The sequence below is a fragment of the Corylus avellana genome, chromosome 1, assembly GCF_965113065.1.
Source record: "Corylus avellana chromosome 1, dhCorAvel1.hap1.2, whole genome shotgun sequence".
Lineage (NCBI taxonomy): Eukaryota > Viridiplantae > Streptophyta > Magnoliopsida > Fagales > Betulaceae > Corylus > Corylus avellana.
Window position 1 is genome coordinate 25,354,749 of NC_142490.1, and position 8,777 is coordinate 25,363,525.

Consider the following 8,777-nt stretch of genomic DNA (forward strand, 5'->3'; position numbering starts at 1 on the left):
GTTTCAACCTTCTTAATCCAAACTTTCTTCATATTGGGGACAAATGTGCGACTCTTGTCCAAATCATTTAACTGGGTGATAACACCCCTTAGCATGTTGAATAATTCCTCATGACTATTCCTAGAACGAAAATAATCTCTTTTTGACTCATGATTATTCAACTAAAAACAATTAGGGCGAATATGCCCAATCTTACCACAATGATGACATGTAGGAATGAACCTTTGAGAAGGTTGGTTCCTTGCAAGGTAAATAAAGTTGGACTTGCTTCTAGGTAAAAAGTGCTCAACACGAGAGTACTTACATTTCTTACCCTTCTTACCTCTTGAGGTCGCAGTAGCTGTTTTCTTCTTTTTCTTTAAGACTTATTTTCCTCTTCTTCTTGAGGAGTGAACAGCAACTAGCTTATCTTTATCCAATGGCTCTTCCAAGTTTTCTGTTTCAACAAAAACTTTCTTGGAAGAAGAAGCAAGGTTAGAGGAATGAGCAATAATCTTGTCAAAATCGATCCCAGGTTTATCACAAGCAGATTTTTGGGTATGCAAAATTTTGTCAAGATTATTATTAAAGAATTTTTCCAATAGAGTTTTGGACTCCTTTAATTCATTCTCTAATGACTCAACTTTATTAGCAAGATCATGATTTTCAGATTTCAATGTTTTACGCAAATCAAGAGAATCACTCAATTCACCAATTAGCTCATCTTTATCATTTTCAGCCTCTCTGAGTTTCTTTAGATTCTTGGAATTAATAACTTGTAGCTTAGAGAATTTCACAAACAACAAATTATCAGTCTCCTGAAAATCAATTTCATTATCAGAATCATAATCAGAATAATACTGCTTATCAGAAGACATAATGGCTTCAAAACAATCAAGAGTTTGGGACATCTAGAAAGTATATAGGATCACACTCAGGAATTTAATCCTTTGACAGAGTGAACCCGCTTTGATACCAATTGAAAATTCTAAAAACGACTCCAAATGACACCTATTCAAATGTCTAGGTGTTTCCCAAAGATTATGCGGAATAAGATCTAACATAACAGTTAATATTCAACCAAATACAAATATGTAATGAACATTCAAGAACACAGATATTTGGTTATGAAGAGGAAACCATTTAGAGAACTCTCTAAATGTAAAACCTCTCCGGAGCAGCCAAACCCAGGAAATCAATCCACTATAAGAAGAATAAGGAATACAAGAAGAATTACAAGTGACCCACTTGACTTCTACCGCAGTAGCCTTTTCCAGAACATCTGGCACAATTCTTCTATATGATTTCCTTTTACCGAAACTCCGATAAACTTCTCAACCGTAGATTTATCAAAGGAATAACTAAAACTCTAAGAGATTCAATTTAACGCTCACCACATATGATCTCTCTTAGCACAGCCTCCGACGAACTCTCTGGGGGTGAAAATTCGTGCTTTTCTCTTCTATAATGATGTATATATATCAGTACATCAAACCCTAGACCTGGGCCCACTAAAAACATGTTTTTGGGCATAATAGGTACAGGGTGTCCGGACAGGTTAATGGGCTGTCCGGACACGGCCTTGCGGAGTAAAAATAAGGTTTCTGAAATTGCGGTCCAGACACGGAGAAGGCCGGTCCGGACCCAGCATGCAATGAGTGAAATAGCATTCTGAAAAATGCTGTCCAATCTTGATCAACAGCTCCGATCGATGGGCGTTTGTGGTCCGATTGAGCTGAAATTTCGTAGAGACGTTCATGACACACGAATCTACGTTATGAACAGTGGAGATTTGATTCTGAGCATTCTATATCAGTGTTTGAGCCCATAAACAGTAGCCTCTACATTTTGAAACTGAATTAAGCGAACACAAGAACTAACAATCTATCTAAGCAAACCGAACAATTTGAGCCATTCGCTTGACATCTTCATCCTACCGAATTTCTCACTTCACAAGCTAACAAACTGCAAGATCTGCAAAACACCGAGGTATTTTACCCAGGAAAAGAAATAAGTGTGTAAGTCCACAACTTATTAAGTAAATTGTTATGAAACTAACTTATGTAATGTGCGTTGAGAAAGAATTTGTAACCTACAACTATTAAACGGTGAATTTTCACGAAAGAATTTGTAACCTACAACTATTAAACAGTGAATTTTCACAAAAATGATATGTGTTGTCTCCATTATTTTACCATCTGAAAATGTGTTTTAATTGAAAAGGGTTTAATCAATTTGTTAAAATAATCATCGCTAATTTAAAGCAAAATCTTACTATGTTTAATCATTAGGCTCATAACATAAATCAATAGGTTTAATCAAGTAAGAAACATTTGGGGAATATCACATTTACATAATTTATAGAATTTACTCATACCATAAGTAACATTCCAAACCACATGCTAACATTAGTTACGTAATACTCTACAAAGTCTAATCCTATGTGCTAAACCCTAATCAAATAGCTAGAATCGTAATTAAACCATTATTGTCTCTATCAATCATTTCTGTTTTCGAAGACCGAACGTTCAACCCTCAATAAAACATAGGTCAAACTATAAAATCCTAATCTCATGCAATAATCTAACTCTTAATCGGTACAGAATCTTAAAACAAATCATCTAACATATATGCATATTTAAACCAAGGATATTCAATCATATAACTCCGATTCGTATCTTTAAAACGTTCAAATATGATAGATCTATATTTCCAATATAAATTCCATTGTAAGTCAATTATATAATGGAAATCGAGTTACTGCAATAGAGATATTTATATGTTGTTTTGATTCTAAAAAACAAGATACATAATTTAAAACTTGTGTGAAAAAATAATAACTTTTGAAAGATAACTATAACTTAACTCATAGTTATGGAAATAGATAAACATACGTTGGATATGGTATTAAACAACATATGATCGTGGAAAACAGAAAGTAATTAAAGGTCTGGATTTAAATGATTACCTTGAGGTAGAAGCTTTGAGGTTTGAGGATCAATTCCTCCAAGTACATGTCCTCTCTCACTCCTCTTTTCTTTTTTCTCTCTCACTCTACGATTTCTAGAGGTTAGAGACGACCAACATGAAGGTTTTGAGCGAAATGATGGTTATATGGTCATACCATGCATGAGCAAAAGAGTAGAAAAGTCTAATTTTAATTACTTGTAACTACCTATCAATAGTAAATTACTCAAATCGAACATTCGTCTCTAGAAATATTGCCTCACTACAAAAATTAGGATGTTTAGTGACGTGGCAACTGTTCACAACTTTTTGCCACATCATCATATTGTGACGTGTTAGTTTCCAACACGTTACTATAATCTTTAGTAACGTGTCAGTTTTAACACGTCACCGTTTGGTGACGTGTTGAAACTACCACGTTACAAAAAGATGACTTGTTAAATTGACATGTCATCTTTTGGTAATGTGTCAGTTACACACGTTACCATTCTGTAGCGTGTCATCTTGACACGTTATAATGTGTTAACGTGTCAAGTTGACACATTAACATTTTGGTAACGTGTTAAGTTAACACGTTACTAAATTGTAACGTGTTAACTTGACATGTTACAATTTTGTAACGCGTCAATTTGAAACGTTACCAAATGGTAACGTGTCAATTTGAAACGTTACCAAAAAATTTATTCACAGCACTTGCGCTCGATCACAGTAATAGAGACTCGACTTGCGCTCGATCGCAATACCAGGGATCAATCGCAATATCACCAATATAGTAACATGCCACAGTGGCACGTTACTAAATTAATAATGTGCCACTGTGGCACGTTACAAAATTAGTAACGTGCCACTGTGGCACGTTACCAAATTAATAATGTACCATTGTGGCATGTTACCAAATTAGTAACGTGCCACACACTACAAAAATTATGGTCATTAACGGAGACTCAAAGTCACCGCTAATGAGCAAAAAGTTGCCGCTATTTACAAATACCGGCGACACGCGACCGCTATTTTGTGGTTGGTAGTAAGCCGACAGTAATGCTAAATACCGGCGACCTTCAAGGTGTCTGCTAATGACAACTCTTTAGCGGCCACTCTAGGTTGCCGCTAATAATTTTTTTTTTTTGCCAGAAAAAAAGGTTCAAAATGGTTCAACGGTCGTCGCTATTGATATATCATTAGCGGCGACCACTGAGTTGCCACTAATTGTATGTCATTAGCGGCAACATTGAGTCGCCGCTAATGATATAAGAAAATTAAAAAAAAAAAAAAAAAAGTCAATAGCAGCCACATGGAGTTGCCGCTATTCCTCTATCATTAGCGGCAACATATAGTTGCCGCTATTTCTCCATCATTACTGGCAACCTAGAGTTGCCGCTATTCTTCTGTCATTAGCGGCCACATAGAGTCGCCATCTCATTAGCGGCAACTTAGAGGTTGCCACTAATGATATGTGAATTTTTTTAAAAAAAAAAATAGAACCTCAATAGCAGCAACCCTATAGTCGCCGCTAAAAAAAAAATTAAAAAAAATTAAAAAAAAGCATCTATATATATATATATATATATATATATGATGACCAGCAGCCATTTTTCTATTGGTAGGCACATTTTTTTTTTTTTTTTGGTTGATTATTTATTTTTGTCCTTCATAGCTTATTTGAATGAGAGAACAATAGCTAAACATGATACACATGCAACTCTCACAGTATAGTATCAACATATTCTATAGTATCAACATATTCTACAGAACTTGAATTATTCCATTTAGCAACATATGTGATTTAAGATAAATTGATGTGTTTGTACAGTAAAAAGATGAGTTATATGTTTTTTTGGCCATTAACTCGTAAGCATGCTTAAATTCAAGATAACACTTTTTCTAATATAATCAACTAAATAACCAAAACCCTCTACAAATGAGAAAGAATAGAGAAAAGACCAAAATAAACATCTCCCACAAAATACCCAGTAAAGATCACTACATGTACGTATACAAAGCTATCTATCACCACCAGTTATAGAAAAGAACGTATAACATGGGGAAAAAAATGTAAAAGGACGTATATCAGGTCAAGTATACGTAGGTCACTTAACGATTACCTGCAAATGATAAAACCAAAAAAAAATATTAAATTACAAACTTATATCTAACTTAACGATTAGTTAGGTCTTTCCTTTATAGGGGAACTAGCTGCTCAAACACAATTCATTACCATTGATCCAACAAATATCATTACTGTAAATGTGAAGCACTATAAACCTGCATTTACACTAAAGTGTAACACTCTCATAAATATAAACAAAGATGCTAAGTCATATGTACACACCGTAGAAAGCCTGAAAGGGCAAAATTTGGGCTTCCCTCTTCGTCCACACTTCAAAAGATTTGCACCCTTCTTTATGGATACAATTGCCTGCACAGACTTATAGAAAAAAGGTTTCAGCAAAGAGAAAGAGAGAGGAACCATCTTCAACTACTTAACAAAAGCACATAATTCACAAGAATAAAAAACATATCTAAAGAGAGTCTGAATGCCAGTTAAGGCTAAGATTGCATCAAATTTTACTCCTAGTGTTGCAAATTATTTCGTTCACACTAAGAGATCAAGTCTTCATTACTGTCATAAAAGTGAAATGTCCTATGTGGCCCCTCATTGCTGAACATTAAACTATAAGAATCAAGTCAAAGCTTTTGGAAACCACAATCAGCAATTAATGGTAGCCACACAAACTTTTGAAATGTTAGAAGAAAAACCGGAAAAAAGGGCAAATTGTAGTAGTAGCGTTATATCAAAGGAATTACAATCAATGTTTGATCTCTAATAAGATTTTGTGATTCTGCAATCATAATACTATTAACTTCCATTTCAAAGCTTTGGCAACTACAAGATCTCAAGAACACAACATTTTCAAATCACTACGAACACGTGAGATATTTAAGTTATATTAGGGACAACGACAATTCATGAAAAACCACAAAATGATGCCAATAAAAAATTAATGAACTTTACAAACAATGCTCAAATATATATATATATATATATATATATATATCTTGGTCAGATTGTGAGATCTTGGATATTATTGGTCATCTCATCACCTGTTGCTAAATCATCAAGATATATATATATATGGCGGGGTCTTCCTAATTTTCTTCTAGATTCACCTTTACTTGAAAAGTTTGGTTTAGTCTTCTCTTGTATTTGTGAGAGATTAATTAGAGTCCCTTTTTCCGATAATGAAAAAAATTGATTTTTTTTTTTTAATGAATATTGACAAATTAAAACAATCTATTTAATTCTTAATTAATTAACCGTAGGAATAAATGAAATATATATACATTTGAAAGCATCTTGAAGCATATATATATATATATATATAAATTAAGGTCACTTCATATATAAAGAAATTAAGAATCAAAATATAATAAATTAGAAGCAATGTTTTGATGGTCATAATTGAAAAAGTAATTATGATATGATGTATTATAATTAAATAGTGTCAAATTGGATTGATCATTTGATTGTATCATGATCAATTACACTAATATTGCACTTGGATTGATCGATTGAGATTATCACGATCAATCGGACTAATGATCGATCGGTTGATCTTATCAGGATCGATTAGACGAATACACTAAGAGCAATCAGATGTTCGATCGAACAATCAATTTTGTCAAATTGGATCAATCATTTGATTATATCACGATCACTCACACTAATATTGCACTTGGATCGATCGATTAAGATTATCACGATCAATCGGACTAATAATCAATCGGTTGATCTTATCATGATCGATCAGATGAATACACTAACAGTAATTAGATGTTCGATCAAACAATCAATTTTGTCAAATTAGATCGATCATTTGATCGTATCACGATCAACCATACTAATATTGCACTTGGGTAGATCAGTTAATCTTGTCATGATCAATCAGACTAATATACTAAGAGTAATCGGATGTTCGATCGAACATTCAATTGTATCAAATTGGATCGATCATTTGATTGTATCACGATCAATCACACTAATGCACTTGGATCAGTCAATTGAGATTATCACGATCAATCGGAGTAATGATTGATCGATTGATCTTATCATGATCGATCAAACTAATACACTAAGAACTTTTTTTTTTTTTTCTTCAGAACCATTATGGCCAATCGGTTAATCTTTTAAAAATTGCCGCTATTGACCGCTCATTAGCGGCAACATTTAAAAGTCGTCGTTGTTAGGCACTCAATAGCGGCAACTTTATGTCCCCTCTAATAAGGCCTATTTGTTATTTTTTTTTTTCGTCAGGACCATTAGCGACAACTTTTAAAGTTGCCGCTATTGATGCCTCCATAGCGGCAACTTTTTAAAGTCGCCGCTGTTAGGAACTTAATAGTGACAACTTTATGCCGCCGCTAATAAGGCCTATTTTTTTATTTGGTTTTTGTTAAAAGTTGCCGCTATTGACCCCTCAATAGTGGCAACTTTTTAAAGTTGCCACTATTAGGCACTTAAAGTTGCCGCTAATAAGGCCTATTTTTTATTTGTTTTTTCCTCAGGACCATTAGCGGCAACTTTTAAAGTTGCCGCTATTGACCCCTCAATACCGGCAACTTTTTAAAGTTGCCGCTGTTAGGCACTTAATAGCGGCAACTTTATGTTGCCGCTAATAAAGCCTTTTTTTTTTCTTTTTTTTTTTTCGTTAGGACCATTAGCGGCAACTTAAAAGTTGCCGCCGTTAGGCACTTAATAGCAGCAACTTTATGTTGCCGCTAATAAAGGCCTATTTTTTATTTGTTTTTTCGTTGAGTTACCGCTGCTAGGCACTTAATAGCGGCAACATAATGTTGCCGCTAATAAGGCCTATTTTTTATTTGTTTTTTCGTCAGGTCCATTAGCAGCAACGTTAAAAGTTGCCGCTATTGACCTTTCAATAGCGGCAACTTCTTAGAGTCGCTGCTATTATGCACTTAATAGCGGCAACTTTATGTCGCCGCTAATAAGGTCCATTTTTTTTTATTTTTTTTTTCGACAGGACCATTAGCAGCCACTTTAAATGTTGCCGCTATTGACCCCTTAATAGCGGCAACTTTTTAAAGTCGCCACTGTTACACTCATAATAGCGGCAATCGATTGTTGCCGCTGATTGTGTTTAAATAGCAGCAATAATGGTTGCCGTTATTGGTGTTGCTGCTAAATATCAATTATTTCGGTATTTAGCGTCCGCTATTAGCGGCAACAATAAAGTTGCCGCTAATGACCCCTCATTAGCGGCAACATTTTGGTCGCCGCTAATAATTTGGTTGCTAATGACCAAATTTCTTGTAGTGACATGTGGCATGTTACTAAGTGGCCTCGGGAAGGCGCACTACATGCGTGCCCTTCCCCCCTTTTTCTTCCTCCTTTCTCTTTTCCCCCCCCCCCCCATGTCCGGCCACAGCTGCCCGTGCAAGCACTGGACAGGGTGGAAATATGCACGCCATGGATGCATTCGGCATTAGGGTTGGGCACGAGTCGGGGCGAGGCAGGTATTGGGTTTTTTCCCACCCGACCCGCACCTTGCGAGTTTGGATTTTTCCAACCTGCCACCCGAGCCTAATGACCAAGATCCGCGCGGGTCAGGTATTTGAGGTGCGGGTTTAATAGCTGCGGGTCTTGCGGGTTTATGGGTCGGGGCGGGTTTCTTGGGTAAAAATGCCAACAACGAGCAAAACCAGACTTCCAAGACATTTTTCAAGCAACTTCCGATCCAAGAAACCAAAAAGAAAGAAAAGAAAAAAAATATAAGCAATTCTTTCTTCATATATTTTCTAGTAATACCCAGAAA